General features: G+C 44.5%; 1 protein-coding gene across 4 annotated transcripts in view; it reads left to right on the forward strand.

Moving 5' to 3' along the window:
- FSTL4 (follistatin like 4) overlaps window positions 1-17959 on the forward strand; it is a 333296-nt gene that overhangs the window by 263099 nt on the left and 52238 nt on the right. The window lies entirely within an intron of this gene.

A 17959-nucleotide genomic window follows, 5' to 3' on the forward strand; every position in this document is an offset into this window, starting at 1 on the left:
CCGTTTCCCATCTTTTTCTCTCCTCAAAGGTAGCAGGAGAAAAATAAAGCAAGCCCAGTTATGTTGAATTGGTGGTGGTTGTAACATGGCAAGGTCTTTCACACCACAGGATCCTGAGGGCAAGAACTGTGTCCTGGTTGTCCAGATGGGGCACAGAATACTGGGAGTTGGGAAAACCACTTGATTTTGGGTATTGTATTAAGATGAACTGCCAACAGATGCTGTGCAGTGTTCTTGGAAGGTGATAGGAGTTTTTGAGTCATCTGAATTTGTTCAGTGCTGGTGCTGTGCAGCAACACATTTACACTTCCTGCATCTTCTTGTGCAGAGAAGAAGACTGAAAGTTGGAAACCTGGTTCCCTGAACCTTTTGGGTAGATTTAGTCTGGCTGAACCCACTGAAATGATTACAAAACAGTTGTTATTTCATTACTTCTTTTTGGTTAATATGACACTTAAATCCAAGTGTGTAATATTCTGGCAGCTTGAAGTTAGGTATTTTTCTCCCTAAAACCAGTAATTTTGAGTGATTTCAGGTAGAACACAGGTAACAAGTGACCCATGGGGCCTGTGCAGCTTTTTTGTGGATTTTTATATGCCTGGTAAATTTTTGCAGTTGCTTCAGTCAGAGGGCTCTGTGACTCAAGGGCTGTTTGTGTCTGCCTAGAAACCAGAGAGAATAAACACGTCCAATTGCTTTGATCAGGGCTATGGTGACAATGTAATTAACCATTCAGGCCACTGTTGCCATCTTCTATTTACTTATTTAGGGTCTATCATGCCTTTTGCAAGCCTCACTTCTTTACTGCTTCATTAAATGCCGTGGTCTCCTCCCAGCTCCCTCCCATCTCTGTTTAGATGGATGGAACAGATCCTGTTATCTTTCTCCTGGTGATGATGGGGACCAAAAAGTCATTTAAACATATTTGGCAGGCCATACATCTTAATGCTACCCAGTAATAACTCAACAGAAAAAAAGTCTTGTGACTGCAGGCTAAATGAAATTAAATTAGGGCTTTGGGCTCCCTGGGGGCCAGAATCCCCTTGCTGGATGTAAATGAGATGGGCATTTGAGCTGTGCAGCCAAGAGGGAGGAGTGATGTTCAGGGTTCTCTGCTGGAGGGAAGTGGTCTGAATGTCCCTGGGCTGGCAAAAATGCAAAAAAAGAGGTCCCCCAGTGACCCACAGTGCTGGTGGCTGATGTGCAAACCCTCTGGGAGATGCCAGCCATAGCCAGCAAATTCCAAATCTGCTTTTCCAACAATAAAAGGAAAGGAAAGAAACCCAGAGCAAATAGGGATGACAGGTAAGGGTGTTTCCATACCAGGAAAAAGCAAACATGTTTTCATGACCACTGTTGCAGGGGGAGCACCTGAGGTATAAACAGGGCACAGACATTTTTATTACTGTGCCATCAAACCCTGCCCAGGGAGATTTAAGGCATTATTGCTGGAGGTAGCAGTCAGTGTAGTCAAAAAGCATCTAACCTCAGTGAAGAAATTATCTAAGCTTCTTGCTACAGTAAAATTTATTTTGCCAGCATTAAATAAAAGGGGAGGATGTGTGTCTGGGGTGGGAGCCCTGCCATTCCCAGCACTGCTGCTACCTGCTGTCACCAGGCTTTCAGCTGGAAACTTCCCACAGCAGCAACTTCTTCTGGCTTGCACTTATTTACAGGAGCCACACAGATCCTGGGGTTTATTCCCCAGCTTGTGGGTGATGCACAGTTCAGGCTGGATGCCCTGCACAGCACCGAGCACAGCAGGGAACCAAAGCACTGGGCAGGGACATGAAATGATAAGGAGCTTGTGGGCATCAGAATCATAGCTGTGAGCCCCAGTTCTGTGTGTCAGGTGCTTTATGGGCAGCCCAGCAGCAGAGTGGGCATCAAGAGCTTGGGGGCTGCCCTGGCATTGATCCATCCACCCATCCATCCACCCACCCATCCATCCACCCACCCATCCTGTAGCCTCGAGCCCCAGGAGCATCAGCTGCTGCCCTGAAGCAGTTTGGAGGTGTTCCACTGCACAGGGACATGGAACATCAGTGGTCTGGTACTGCTGGTGGCGTGTGGAGTGTTCCTGAGGTGCAGGCAGTGTCTGTCTGGGATGAGCAGAGGGCTGCTGTGCTCACTGTGATGAAGATGTGGGAAGCACCCCTGGCTGTCAGCAGCAGGTGCCAGGTAGCCTCTTCCACACTTCTTTTTGCTGCCATGAACGAATTTCTAGGCTTGTGTTGACAGTATTTGTTCTCCTTCCATTAAAGTCTCCCTCCATCACCCTGTTCTCTTGGCTTCAGCAGTGCTTTGGTTGTTTTGAGCCACTTGTAAGAAGTTCCATGACAAAGTCCTGCCTCCTTCCAGGTGTCAGATCTCATGTCAGGTTCCACAAGAGTTCTGTTACAAGTATTTGCATGGTTGTAAAAAAACCTGACAAAAACAGCATGAAAAACCCACACAGGCACAGCCCTGAAATTAAAATGACAGCAGAAGAGAACAAGGGTGTAAGAGGAGAGATCTCAGCTCTGTTGTCGTTTTAGAAACTTCATTATCCAGTTATGGGGTTTGATATTGCTATTGATTTCACATAGAAGATACTCCTGTGCTACAGGGATGTGAATTGTATAAAACCCAAAGACAGATCACTGCAGGACTGTAACAAGGTGGTGGTTACAGCTTACATTTTCAGTGAAAACTGCCACTAATAGATAGAATTCTGTAATGAAATTGCTCCTTAAATGAATTATTATTCCAGAATTTTCTGATTAATATAAATCCCCTATTATGTCATACTCCAATTAAATTAGACAGGATATTATTTTATGTGAGATTGTAATTAACTAAGCTGGAATTTGGCCAAGTATCCATAATTGATACCTGGACTGAGAAAAGATATATGAGAATTTTAATATTTATGGTTGATTGAGAACTACCCAAGTTTCTCATTCATCCAGAAGACAAAATTTTGCCTTTCATTCACTGTTAATACTATAGGACTGATTTAGGGTTTCATTGTGACTCCTACCTTCAGACTTTACCTTCTTTCAGATATTTCTGTGGCTGTGAAATGTCACCTACACAAGGTGACACATCGTTTAAGGTGGTGACATTTTGACTGAGTTAATTTTTTGAGGTGATAAAAATAAAAAGGAAATGGCCCTGGCACAGGGTGCCCAGAGCAGCTGTGGCTGCCCCAGCCCTGGGAGTGTCCAAGGCCAGGCTGGACAGGGCTTGGAGCAACCTGGGCTGGTGGGAGGTGTCCCTGCCCATGGCAGGGGTGGAACTGGTTTAAGATCCCTTCCCATCCAAGGATTCTGTGGGGTCATGGTGTGCACCAACCTGAGCTGTGCAGGGAACCAGCCCAGCAGAGAGAGTGCTTGGAGTCAGGAAGAGCAAAAGATACCTGGAATCAATACTTTCTGAATTAGATTTCTATTTTATAGGATTAAAAATGTTTCATGAGTGACCCGGAGGAAAAATGTAGACTGGAGGCAAAGTAGAAATTATTAGTGTAGCTAATAACTTCCAGCTGGCCAGCAATATTTTGAGTAAAAGGGTGAAGTGCCAGTTTCCAAGCATTGTATATTGTGAGTTTCAAAGTGGGGGTTTGGTTTTGGTTGGATGCTTGATTGTGATTTTTTTTTTTTTTTTTAATTAATGCAAACACAGCCTTTGCTGGAGAACTCTCAAAATATCTGCCTTCTTTCTTAGAGATTAATAAGCTTACCAAGAGGATTTTTAGGAGTTGTGGAATGGGAAGAACACAGTGTATTTTCTAACTCAGCTTTAAGTCATTCCAGTCACAGGTGTAACACTTAACACAAACCAAATCTGTTACAGAGGAGTATAAATTACTGCACAAGGCAGTTGTACCACGGTCTGTTCTCACAGGCTGGCAAGCCATTTACAGAGCTTTGCAGGACTTAATAGATTTGTCACGGACTTAACATTAATAACAGCCTAATGCAGCTCAAAGCTGCCCCTCCTCCTGGGATTGGATTCCTTGCCTGGCTCGGCAGGTTCAGGTGCTCAGAGGAGGGGGAAGGACTGGGCAATGAGAGGGGGAGAATTCTGGAGAACTCCAAAGCTGGTGTGAGTCTCCTGGTGGTGTAAAAGCAGCCCTCCAAAATGTTAAACTTGTCAGTGTGTATTTGCTTAGAGCCCAGTGAAGAAAAACCTGTTGGTTCTTCCTGTGTCTTTAATAAAAGCAAATCCCTCTCTCACCTGGCAGCTGTCAGCAATGGGAACTTCACCCTTCAGATTATCATTTATTGAATCTTGAAGAAATTGAATTGTTCATTGTGTGTGTCAGCTGTAGTTTACTAGAACACTTCTGTCCCTCCAGCAATGGCCTGATTGCTGTAAACATGGACCTGATTTAGTCTTAAATTTTAGAAATTCAGGTGCAGCCCTAGAGCATGTGTCTTCCTCCTTTCCCTTTAACATCATCATAGAGTATTTGTTGGTATGAGTGTATGGTATTGACTGCCCATCACTTACAAACCAGATCTAATTTAAAAGGTGAAAATATATTTTTAGTTTAAAAAAGAAAGAGTTTTTTTTTTTTTTACAAGTACAACTTGCATTAACCATTGCTTTTTTTTCTCTCCTGATATCCATACCTCTTTTTTGTAGTGGGATTTTTGGTTCCTTCCATGAATGGCATCACTGTGAACTATTTCAGAACTGGGTGGTCTCATAACAGCACTGGGCTCACTGTAATGCCTGGATTCAGTGGAAAATTATATTTAATAAATAGCTTGTAGGGTTCTTTTGCAAATATTTTACATGAAAGAAAATGACTGTGAAGCTGCAGGAAAGGAAACTTGGAAGGATTCGTGTATCAGACCTGAAAACCAGATAAAGATTCAAATCCTTTCTCATTCAACATGACACCATCCTTTTTTTACTCTCTAACGGTTGTGGGAGATAAGTGTTGTGTTAGTGCCCTGCATAGTGTGAGAAATCCTGTAAGAATAAGAGAAGGGGGTTAGTGGAAGTCTCAGCAGGAGCACAATCTTGCCAAGGTGCAGTGGGATCCACAGGCTGGAGACCAAAGACTCCTACTGTGATGTGATCTCAGCTCTTCTGAGATTTCTTTTTCCATCTCCCAACTTTTTTTTTTTTCCTCCTGGCCTCCTTTGGACACCAAAAATAATTACTGTGATAGAAAAAAAAGATGGTTTAAGGCCTCTTGTCTATTGAATCAGCAGGCAGATTGATTGTGTTGTGTGAGGACCAGCAATGGAAATGGTAAGTTCTGGGTTCCTGGATGCCTGAATTAACACTTAGGGTGCTCTGTAGGAAGCTGCAGCACAATAATTGTATGTGTAGATATGTATTTGTGGGGGTAGATTTTTGTATAGTACTTTAAGAATTCCTTATGTTAATACAGCAATCCTCCACATTCTTCCAAGACATTCTGTTTAGACCTTCTGCACAAACATGGATTATGTTTATGTGCCAGTGTCCATGTCACGTGTGTTCTGTCAGAGACGTTGGGTGATGTAGAAACAGGAGCCCTGCAAACAAACCAGCTGTCCCAAAGGGCTCTGGCAGTCTGCTGGTGGTCATTTCGTAAATGAAGTGCTGCAGAACTTGCAGGAAAAATTGGTTTTTCTCTTTGGGAAGGAATTCTCTGCCAGGTGTGGATTTCAGGCTGTTTTCTCCTCATCCCAGCCCTGGTGGTGAGAGCCTGCAGTGTAACCCCCTGCTCCCTCCCTGCTCATTCATTCCAGGACACAACTGCTGCCATGGGACCCTGTGTGTTTTTCTTATCTCAGGAGAAACGTTGTCATTTGGGGGTAAATATCATGCTGTCGCTAATGGGTTTCAAATTCATTTCAAGTTTTCCAATTACATCTTTCATTTATTTCATGAATGTGAAATGACACTGCAGAGAGCAGAGCTGGGCACAGGCTGAGCTGGAGAAGGTTTTCCTTCCCCATTTTCCACTTAAACCCACACATTTCATTGATGAAATGAAAGTTGTTCTTGTTTACTGTGAGGCTGAAATGATGGTGTGTCCCTCCCCCTCCTGTTTTATGTAGAGGGTAAAGAAAAGCTGGTCCCCAATGGCCAGTCTGAGTTGTGCTGTGCTGACCTTGGGTGGTGGCTGGTGACGTGTTTGGGAGTTGTTTTGGAGACAGGAATACTCTGCCATCAACAGCCTGGCTGTCCTTCTCAATATCTTGTTTTTTCTGGCCATTTTTTCTTGCCCCATGCCTGGCTCTGCCTGCCAGGCTGTTTCTTGCCATGGTGTAACTGTTGAATTAACTGTGTGCATAGGTATTGAAAACAGAACATCTGGCTGGTCCTCACCCTTTGCTGCAGGGAGGGCTGGAGGAGAACACCAGGGGATACAGGTCACATTGTCACGTGCATGGGACATCCAAAAAGGACATAGATACGTGGAGGAGGTTCAGAAACACGAGAGCAGGTTTCCAGTGGCTTCTCAGGGGAGATGGAGATCTGAATGGGCATCCCTGAGGTTCGTAAAAGGTGTTTTTCCAAATATTTAAAAATAGAATTTATGTTTAAAAATGAAGAATAAACGTCAGTAAATAACCAAATGAGAATAAATAGCCAAGCCCAGGGGAAAACCAGAAATATTAGACCATCCTGATTTACAATTCTGCGTTGAGTGAAGCCACAAAATTGTGCCCCTTTTTAGCTGCTGATGAGTTGTGGTAATTTTGTCAAATCCTGTTTAGGGCCTTAATATATGGATTTTCTGCTGTGGAGACAGACTTGAAGTTGCAGGTGTGTAAGTGCTGTTCACTGATTAAATTTGCAAATCAGGTGTAGGTTCTGGGGGTACAAACCCAGGAAGTGGCAGGGGGAATGCCCAGAGTATCTTTATCCCAGCTGAGGATAAAGAGCTGTGCCATCTTCAAATGAGAAACCCTGGTGTTCAGGGGTTTATTCTGCAGACTGAAAAGAGAAATCAGAGTTCTTTGTTCAGTGATCAGAAGGAAAAAAATGCACATGTCAGAAAAATGCATTCCCATCTTTATTTTTCATTTGTGCATGAAAAGGATCGATGAGAACAAATGCTTGGTGCAAACATTAGAGATGATAAATTATTTTGGATATCTTTTCTCAAAGCATAGGAAGCACCCAAGTGCAGCAAACTATCCCAGTGTCTCAGGCACTAATAAAATCTCAGCACAATTCTTAAACTCCTGGTTCTCCCCCAATCTGAGGAACATAGAAAGACAGATATTTTAAGTTATTTCAGCTCAAGCTGAGAGTTTTACCTTTTAAAAAATGGCAAACTGATTTACAAGGTTTCTCCTCTAAGTCCCTTAAAGTAAATTACCTGTCACAAGGGTCACGGATCCCTGTCTGCATGTTTGAATAAAACCTCTAACAGATTTATAGCATTAATAATGGGGCTGTCGTGGAAAGCTCTCAATTTGCAACAGTGGGAGTGGAAAGATGGCAGTTTGGTTATTTAGCACCCTGCCTGTCTTTCTTCTGAAGTTCTGAGAAGAACTCAGTTGCTGATTATTGAAGTTGTTCTCAGGAGCATTGACCTTTGCTGGAAAGCCTGAAGATCCCGTTGCCTCAGGGGAGAGTTGGTGGCAGAAGCTTTTGAGGGAAGAGGAGAGAGCTCAGAGGGACTGGGTGTTGTTGCAAAGCAGTGCCTCAGCATGGGATTTTATTATTTTTTTCTCCTTGATCAGAGAAAATCCTAGAATGACAGAGTGGTTTGGGTTGGAAGGGACCTTGAAGCTCCAGTGCCACCCCTGCCATGGGCAGGGACACCTCCCACCAGCCCAGGCTGCTCCAAGCCCTGTCCAACCTGGCCTGGGACACTTCCAGGGGTGGAGCAGCCACAGCTGCTCTGGGCAACCTCTGTGCTCAGGAACAGTGAAAGCCATGAAAGCTCCACCTCTTTGTGCCACTCCTGCCTGTTCTGCTGAGCTGAATAATTTTACCAGTAAAGTGTAGGCACATTCCTCAGGTGAGGTGAGGATGCACATTTTCTCTTTCATCAGTGAAAGAAGATGACTGAATTCTTCAGCTGATAAAAAACTCCAGATAACCAACTGATTCCAGCCATGTGGACAAAGTTTGTTACCATTCCTGCAGAAATAGAAATAGTGAAATGGCTATTTTACAGCCTCTCTTTTAATAGAACACACTATCACTGCACTAACGTTGTGTCTCTGCAGAAATTCATGTGCTCCTGTGAACATCTCTGAAATTAGACTGGTGCATTTGAAATAAAATCCTGCACTTTATGAACACTTCCAGCTGGGCCCTGTTGTAATGACGCCTCTGTATCAGACAGGGATGAGTGTCTCCACAAAATAGAAGTAGCTGCTCTTCCATCCATCCATAGGCTGTTGTTTTATATAAATGCTTGTTGCAGAGCCCCAGTGGCACAGCCTGTATATCTTACTCATCTGGAAGGAGTTTACATTTCATTCTCATTTATCTGTAAACAATCCACACAGCTCTCTGGCAAGGGAGAGATGGATGGAGCTGCTGATGGGAAATTTAATGCACATCTGAAATGCATGCTGGGACGTTGGGATGCACCTCCTCTGTTTTTAACCAGGGCACTTTGCCTGAAGCTTGGACAAAAGCTTTTTTTTTGGGTTGGATGTGGGCAGAGCTGCCTGTGGAAAGGGGAACACAGGGTCTCAGAGCTGGTCAGCAGCTGCCATGAGTCCATACCTGAGCTCTGCCTCCCTGCAGCTGCCCAAAGACAGCCCAGTCTGTGCTTTGAGGAAGTCAAACCTTTCCCTGCTGTGAGAATGAACATCCCTTTTTCCATTTTTGGCAATTCTCTCTGCTGGACTTCATGAAGTTCCTGGTGGTCCAGTTCTCCAGTGGGTTGAGGTCCCTCTGTAAATCTCATAGAATCTCTTCTAATCCCCTTCAATGGGTGAAATCTGCCTTGTGGTAATTGAAAATTCAAAAAGCTTCGAAGGCTGGGAGGGACACACACATCTGAAGACACAGCAGAGTTATTACAGCCAGGATGACCTTTCCAACATTTCTTTGCTGCACTGAGGAATGGAAGAGCCACTGCTGCCAGCCTGTTCTTGCAAAGAGTGGGAAAAGCTGCCTGGGGCAAAAAGGCACTGTGGGGAGTGAAGGCAAGAGCTCTCCTCCAGCATCAGTGACTTTTGTACCAGTACAGATGCTGTAACCTTGAGAGAGCTCTTGGCTGATGGGATAAAAAGTGACACTGGGAACTGAATAGTGCAGGGCAGTCTGAGGGTGCTCCTGTGCCTCCTGCTTCTTGGGCTCTGCAAAGAGAATCCAATTCCACGTCAACTCTGCAGATCTTTCCGTGCTGGGCTGTGACTTCAGTGGAGAGACACAAAGGTATCACAGAGCTGTAGTTAACCAAAAAAAGAGCAAGATAAAGCCACAGACAACCTGGAAATTGTTAATGCATTCCAGAAAAATGTGATGGAATAGCAACATGAATATTTTTGTTTCAACGCTGTTAATAGTCCCAAAGTAGCATTTCTGTCTCATGCTGTTTAATGAGATACCAGTGCTGGGTGTTTGAGTTTATTTGCAAACCCTGTGCCACCTGGATCTGAATCAAAAAAAACCCACTTCCAGTGGAGTAAGAAATAAGGCATGCATAGAATATTCAATTTCCAAAACCATTTATATCCCACTATTTTTAATTACATTAGCTTTTCTGCCACGTAATTAGTCTGCAAATGCATTCCTGAGTAAAAGATGTGTAGATGTGTTTGCACTGCTCTTTTCCATCCCAGAGTGTAACAGTGCTTTTTGGTATGTTTTATATATGTGCATAACTTAGATGAGAAATTTGTTAAAACTTGAAATGCAAACCATAATTTGAATAACCTGGTGTGTTTTTTGGCCGGCTGATGTTGCTTTGCTGTTGCTGGTGGCGTTGCTCTGTTCATGCTGTGCTGCAGATTTCACAGGGAGGGCTGTGCTGACCAGGAAACTTTTTATTTTCCTAAGAAAATAAGCAAATTGGACTTTAAATGGAGAGGTATCGATAAAACCTGGAGCTTGCTTGGTTGATATGTAGGTTAAATTATTATAATCTAAAATTAGACTATTTTGATCTCTTAAGAACCACACACAGAGCTGCCAATTTAACTTCATTATCTTATTATGCACTGGAGTGGCACGTCCAGGCCCTTCTGAGGAGTGTGACACTAAAAGTGAGAAGGGAAATTGTTGTTCAGATTTGATGTGGTTTTTCTATTGATCCTTCATTAGGTGTTTTCAGGGCTGTGCTGCTAACCCAGGTGGAAGTCCCTGGTCAGAGGAAATAAGCTGCTCAGGGTCTGGGAAATCAGAATTACGTGTAGCACACACAGAGCCTAAGGAGATTCTGAGCAGCCTTTTCTCTCTGCTCCCAGTGGTCTGATAGATGGCATTGTGTTGTAGAGAAGGAGGTAAACTGATCCCTTAATCAGTACTGGGCTGGGATTCGATGATTTTGGCAGGAAGGGGATATTTAGGACTGTTAAGTTTCTGACCTGGGAACATCAAGCCATGAGAGGTGTTATATTCCTGCAAGAGGGACCCTGCCCGTGTTTAAAGGCAAACATCACCTTTAGTAACTTTGGAGTTCTAATGCAGCACAGTTAATTAAATATTACCGATCCCTGCCATGTCAGTTTGGGTCTGATAATCTGCTGTACAAGTAACAGCGTGCTTTGCCCTGTTTTCCGTATGGGAGAGGATTTTGAGACGTTTTCCTTACTGAACCACTGCGCATTTCCCACCCTGTTCTGCCCCTGGGTGCTGTTTTCCCGCAGTTAATTTGGAGGTTTATTCCATTTTTCCTCAGTGTGCACTTTTCCCAGTCTTTCTTGGGCTGTGCAGGCCCGTGTCTGCCTGTTTTGTGTGCAGGGAACTGGAGAGGGTTTATCTTTTTCTGATGTGGGTTGAGTATTTCTGTAGGAAACATCCCCATCCTTCCTGTGGGATGCAGAGCACCAGTGCACTGTACCAGCAGCATCTGTGTTACTCCAGTGCTGTGGGATATTGAATCCCTTCTTTTTTTATAAACCATTTCATTCACAGCTGTGCAATTACAGAAAAAAAAAAAATCCAAAATCTGTAATTTACCTACCAGGTAATGTGCAATATTCCTTCTTGGATTTGGAGTTTCTCTGTATTCATGCAAACTAAATGAAAATAAAGCTGTAATATCCAGCAGGGCATTAATGCTGAATTGCTGCTTTACGTGTATTGCTGGAATTTAAACACGATGCAAGAACCATAACCAGAAAGTTGGAGGCATGCTCTGCTTAAACAGCAGTCTGCTAATTAGATCTCTGAGCCTTGGAGTAACCTTGTCTGGGGTTTGTGTCAGTTTTTAACAAGGAAAATCTTTAAAACCTTCCTTCATGATCCAAGTGTTGAATTTGCTTCAGAGGGCTTTGGCACAGCAGTAAAACCCACGTTGTGATATTTGTAATATTAAACTTAACCGTGTTCAGTAACATTTAGCACTGTCACAGTGATTATCTGCCTCTAATTAGGAAAGAGCAGGGAAATCTCTCAGCCCTGGTCACCACAGCAGTGGGGGGAGCTGGTTAACCTTGTGTTCTAAACCCCACCAGCAGAAATAATGCTGTTCTGCTCAATCCATGTGGCTCTCTCCTGACACCTGCAAGATTCCAGCTTACAGAAACTCATTAAAATGCCTTTTTTTTTTTTAATTTCTGATGCAAATTACCATGAAGTGTGCTTCATCAGTTAAGACTGGTGAGTGTGTGCATCTTGTTGCTCAAGCTGTGCAGCATCCTCCCCCTCCAGAGCCTGTGTGGGATGCAGGTGGGCTTCCCTGGTGCTGTGAGACTGTCAGGCCCTGCTCCCCCTGACCCTGGACAAGGTGGTTGTCACACAAGGTTGTTGTCAGATGAGGTAGTCACAGTGATCACAGAATCCCAGAATATGCTGAGCTGGAAGGGACCCACAAGGATCATCCAGTCCAAGAGTCCACCCTGTGCCCCAGAGGATCATCCCAACCCTCCTGGAGCTCTGGCAGCCTTGGGGCTGTGCCCACTGCCCTGGGGAGCCTGTTCAGTGCCAACCACCCTCTGGGGGAAGAACCTTTCCCTGAGATCCACCCTGAGCCTGCCCTGACACAGCTCCAGCCATTCCCTGGGGGCTGTCCCTGGTCCCCCCAGAGCAGAGCTCAGCTCCTTTGGACACTCTCCAATGGCTCAATCTCTCCCTTCCATTGTGTCCCCCAATGTTGAGGTGAGGCCACCCCAGGGCAGAGCAGAGCGGGACAATCCCCTCCCTGGTTGTGGTGAGGAGAAGGCAGTGTCACTGCTGGTGCAGAACTGGAAGTTTTGGGTGATTGCAACCTTTTGTTTTCGAAATCTGCCTGGGACCAAGGATATCACTCACCCCTCAGTCTGACCTCCAGGGAGGTCCAGCCAGCACTGAGTGACACGGTGTGATGCCCCTGCCTTGCTCAGTCCAATTAGAAATAGCACTTTGCTTCTTTCTGCCTGTAATTTCTCCACAATTATCCAGGCACAGGAAGCATTTCTGGGTGTTTTTCATCGCAGTGGGTGAGAACACTGAGCAGGGCAGGTTGCACCCTTCCTGGGTGGAAGGTTTTCTGTAATATTTTTGTGCCTGAAATGACCCCAGCACCGAGGAGCTGGACTCAGCACATCCGTGTTTTGCCAGGATAGGTATTTCATTGAGGGCTGGTTTAAGCTGTAGCAGCAAAGCTCATTTTCTGCCCCTATAAATGGCATGCAGACAAGGCAGATTTGCTGCTGGAGCTTATCACTGCTGGACCACTATCAGCAGCCTTTTCCTAGCAGGCAGCTATCTTCAATTTAGACTTTGTCCCTCAGCCCCCTGTGTAACCAGAAGACTTTTGAAAACCTTGGAATAACTTGCTGAAGGCCTTTTATCCATCACTGCTTTTAAGCATTTAATATTTAAATACCCTTTTTATCATCCTAATATTCTTATTATCGCCTACACAGCCTGCTGTTCCCTGGGGTGGTTATGGATGTGAGTTGAGGAGGTCCAACCACTGCTCCCACCCTGATGCTGGTCCTGGGTGCATCACCCAGCACAGTCATGCTGATACATTAACAGGCAAACTCCCAGTTTAGATGTTCCCTCAGCACAGGGTGGAGAAAACACAAAGCACGAGGTATTTCTGGAGAAGTACAGCAAGTTGGTTTGCTGTATGAAGATGCCAGCAAGGCTGCAATATCCCATTAGTAATGAGAATGGAACAAATTACCTCCAGATGAAAATTTTTAATTGAATTGCAATCTAACATCTCGCTAATATATTACAATAATAGGAATATTAGGATGATTGAAATGTGTTTAAACTCTGTGTCAACTGAAATGCTAAGATCTGCTGCTGGGTAAAAGACCTGTGATGGATATATGTCTTGTTGATTCTCAAAATTGGGCTGGTAATTTGGTGGTGCTTGGCTCTGCAGTGTCATAAAGCTCCTCTCTGATGTGTGCTTGAAGTGTTTGTTGACAGTTTTAAATGTTTCTTCCCAACAAGAGCAGCACTGGGGGCTGCCTTTAGTGCAGCCATGAGCTCATAATATGTTTTGCATCTGTCTGCCAGGATACAGAGGTAATGGTCACGTGGAAAAACCTTGGTTCCTTCCCTGGTTGAGGACTGGGTACCGGGCATCAGAGCCAGAATCCTCTGGAGTGAGAGGGAGGGTTTTGCTGGTGTTGGGCAATTAGTTCCACTTGTTTATGTGCATTTAGGGTTGGCTGTCGCTGTGTGACCTTCCTGAGCAGGGGATGTAGTTAGGGAGCAGGCTGACTCCGGTGTGATGGAGATTATTTTTGTTTGCCCTGGAGATTTGATGACTCACTTAAACAGCCCTGTCCTACGCTTTTGTAGCGCTCAGACAGTTCCATCACCCATCATGCTAATTACTGGCATTTGCTGGGAAAGCTGCAGGTAGGAAAAGCATCCCACTGGCCCCCAGAACCTGCTTTGTGTTACTTACCTTGTCAGCTCTGCTTGTTGGCAGGAATGCAGCTGTGAAGTCAGAGACATCTAAAATATTTAATTTTATATATGAGATATATAATAAAAGTCCTGAAATGGATTTCCCTGCCTGACTTTGAGAGGCACAAAGGGCACAACTTTAACTGTATCCCTCAGGAAACTCCAGGACCATATACAGTGCCCTGCTGGTGGGGAATACCAGCCCCTTCCCACCTCCACCTTCCTTCTTTCCCTTTTCCCTCCTCACTGCATCCAAACAGGCCACCTTCCATTGAGTAATCCAGGAAAACAGTTCATCACTTGGCTCTTGCAGTGCAATGAGGTTCAACCCTCGGGCTGAGAAGCACAACCACCTTCTGCTGCCACGATCCGTTATGAAATTTATTGTGCCTTAATTGATCTTTAATCGCCCCGGCTTGGTTGGTGCTTATTTATTACTGGGTAGCACGTGCTCCTGGACCCACTGAAATAAAACCTATTCCAGGAGGGAAATTGCTGACTGAAGACTCCTGCTCCCAGTCACGGGGGAAGCAGCCCAGGCAGAATCCCGTTAGATGAATGCCTGGGAAGGAAGAGCCTTCTGTGAATGGGAAGATAAAATGCAGGCATAATTTAGGCTGTTTGATATAGTAAATGGTTAGAATGTGTTTTGCAAATTCCTCGCTGTGGGAGTGAATCACTCCCAGTTCACTCACTGCACAAATATCAGGCTCATCAAAGAAAAAGTGTTTATTGCGCTATTCCATTTGGGAATTAAAAGGGTTTGGGGGGAAGTGCCCACAGTGACCTGTGCTTTAGGGGTATAAAACCACGTGTGCATCTGTATGTACAGCAGTGCACCCAAAGATGGAGCTTTCCACTCCTGCCCACGTGCCACAGGGCTCTGTGTGCCACCTGTGCAGGGTGGTGGCACGAGGCTGCCCGGCTGGGAGAAAACTCCCCCCAGTGCTTCCCAGAGAGGTTTTGTTTCCAGTTCTTCCACCTTTGCCAAACTGAATCTGTTGGAGCCGAAGTGCTCCGTGCCAGGAACCTGCTGAAAATGAATTTGTCTTTTTTATTTGCTTTCTGGAAACCGCCTAAGAATTGCTCAGCAGCTTTTGGTAACAGGATTAGAGAAATGCCCAGTGTTTAGTCCCTGCTACAGAAAAAAAATCTTATTATTACTACTTCAGTGTGGAGGTTTAATAGTGGATGTTTTGCAGTATTGGGTTTAAACCTGGCAGTTGGGCTGCACTTGGAGTCAGGATTTTTTTTTTTTTAATTTGCCATATCTATATAAAAAAATAACCCAAATTTGAGAAAATTATGAGTCTTTGACATGAGACTCTGTATGTTTAGGGCAAGGTGGTCAGCAGAGAGAACCTGATGGGGATGTATCCTGAGCAGCTGTTATCCCCTAGTTCCTACAATCATACAGACTTCTGGGAAGCTTTGCCTCACCAAATTTTACGACAGTCACTGAACAGTGATGTTTCCTTCTTCCCCTCCCCGTTTTTTAATTCATTTTATTTTCCACACGGAATTATTTTGATGGTGCATTCCCATCTAGAAACCCTTCCAGGGATGTGTGTTTGGGTCATGGCACTTATTAAGACAAGGATCCTGGAGCTGAACATGCTTTGGGTTACTGTGTGGGAATTTCTGTGCCTCTGCAAATGCAAGCAGCTCAGGCTTGCTGGCAAGATCCCCTCTCTCCTCCTTCCCAGGGTATAGTAAATAGATGCTACAGCTCTTGAGGTGCTCACATATTACAGTGCAAGGAAGTTTCTGGGCTCCGCAGGATGTAAATACACTGTGTAGTTGAGTCAGTGGCTTTGGTCTCCAAGAATAAAACCCCACTGGTTGGCAGGTTCCAGGGGGAGCCAGAAGGAATCCTGCATTGCCACAGATGTGGATGGCTGGGGGCATCCCATCCTTACAGTGCCTGCTCTTCTCGAGGAAATCATAATTACACTTTTTAATTATGGCTCCACTCAGAGCCTCACAGATGCCCTTAAAGAGCACTAGAAGTCCTTGACATCCTCCTCGAGATGTTTCTCTGCCTGCTGGTGATTCCAGGGGATTTGACTCCATTTACAGTCTCACTTCAGCTTAAAACTGCAGAGTTAGAAATGAGCTGAAGGGACTCACTTTTGTGCTGTCCTGATGTCCTGAGTCTGCACTGCATGAACAGCAGAGAGCCCTGGCAGCTGGGGAGCCTGACCCTTAGGGTTACAATTAATTCCTCACCCCTCTGCCTTCCATCTCAGCTTTTCTGGTGAGCAGAGAGTTTCAAGGCTTTAATTTGTGAAAAGCCTTGGAGCTGGGGAACACAACAGGGGAGAAAAGAAGGAATCGTGGCTTTGTGCTCTGAGGGAGAGGCTGACCCTTGTGTCCTATCAAATTTAGTCCTAAATATGGTTTACCTTTATTTTAAAATGCCCTTCAGCTGGCACAGGAGCTCCTCGTGCCCTGAGCTAATGCATTCAGCAACACGGGCTCTTCAAGGTGAGAACTGGATCTTGTTGCCCCTTGACAGAGATGGAATAATAGTGTAGTGCAACAGAACATTTTTGAAATGCTAATAATTGCCACCTGCAACCTAATTTTATTTTTTTTCTTATTGCCTTTTTTTATGACACTTCACAGTCCCATAGTCTCAATAGATGGATCTGCATCATAAAAATGACACAGTGATGATTTAAGGAGGATAGGCAGGCTGAGTGAAACGGATGGAGTGCTTTAAGAGTGTCAGTTTAGCACCCATTACATAGGGTCAATGTTCATTTTCAATACATCATTAAAGCATCCTGCTAAATCACTCAGAAAATGTTCATGTTCTCCTTTTGAGCCACCATGTTAGATTACAGGGATAATGAAGTGTAACTGCACATAAATGGCAGTATTGCACAAGCATATTTTATTGTTTTCAGGGCCACTGTTTTAGGTTATTCTGAATATGAAACATTAAAAAATCCACAATGAAATACTGAGTGCCTCCTTAGGTGATAGTTCCCATACTTACGTTTGCAGTCAGCTCCCAGCTCCATCAAATTTGATATCTAGTGAAGTCATTTTCCCACTCTATCAGTTTTACAATATACAGTGTTCACTAAACTAATATCAATAAAATCAAAACTAGCCTCAGCCTGGTACCTAGTTCTTAAATTACATTACAGAAGATGTATTTCTGTTACTCTGAGAAGAACGTGGCAAGCTCAGTCGTTTCAATAGAAGTCACTTTGCCAAGGTCATTCCAAGGCCAGGGTGATTTTTGCAGTCTCCAGGTTCTCTTATCAGAGCAGAGTCTCAGTGATACCTCTGTCACAAAATTCTGATAATCAGGTTGAAGTTAAAAATCAGGCTGTGGAAGACGGGAATCATTATTTACAGGCATAAAGTGTTAAATCTTTAAATAAGTCATTGTAATCTGTCCCTAATACTGACCCTTCCCACAGTATGTGATGGCAAACACTGGATGTGCACCTGGATTCCATGGACAGCATACACAAAATACTGCAAATATTCACTTCTGCTGTAGTGAAACAGGGAGCACAGAGCTGGCTTCACCCTAGCAGGGAAAAAAAAGGATGTCAGATTCCCCCAGGGCTATAAAACATTTATTTGCTTTTATTGCGTTTTGTAATGGAAAACATGGCTTTTATTTACAGAAAGGTGATGCAAGTATGTCCTGAGGCACCTGCTCTTCATCCCACCTAATCCATCTGACTGAGGGGTTTAAATTAATACCTTGATTACTCTGGGCTTTCCCTGCCAGTGAGACACAGGGACCCCTGAGTTTTCCTGGGGTAATTATGGGGGCAGCTCCAGTTCCAAGATCCTGCCTTGGGGACTACATGTGCCAGGAGCCACCTGCTCTTCTGGTTTGGACAGGGTCATTTTGGTGCATGACAGTGATGGCAGAGGGAGGCAGAGCTGTGGTGTGGGAATTTTGAGGATATTGTTCTGGGCAGCTGCTGGAGCAGGCTGAGGA

The sequence above is a fragment of the Myiozetetes cayanensis genome, unplaced genomic scaffold (genome assembly GCF_022539395.1).
Source record: "Myiozetetes cayanensis isolate MyiCay16 unplaced genomic scaffold, myiCay2020 scf17, whole genome shotgun sequence".
Lineage (NCBI taxonomy): Eukaryota > Metazoa > Chordata > Aves > Passeriformes > Tyrannidae > Myiozetetes > Myiozetetes cayanensis.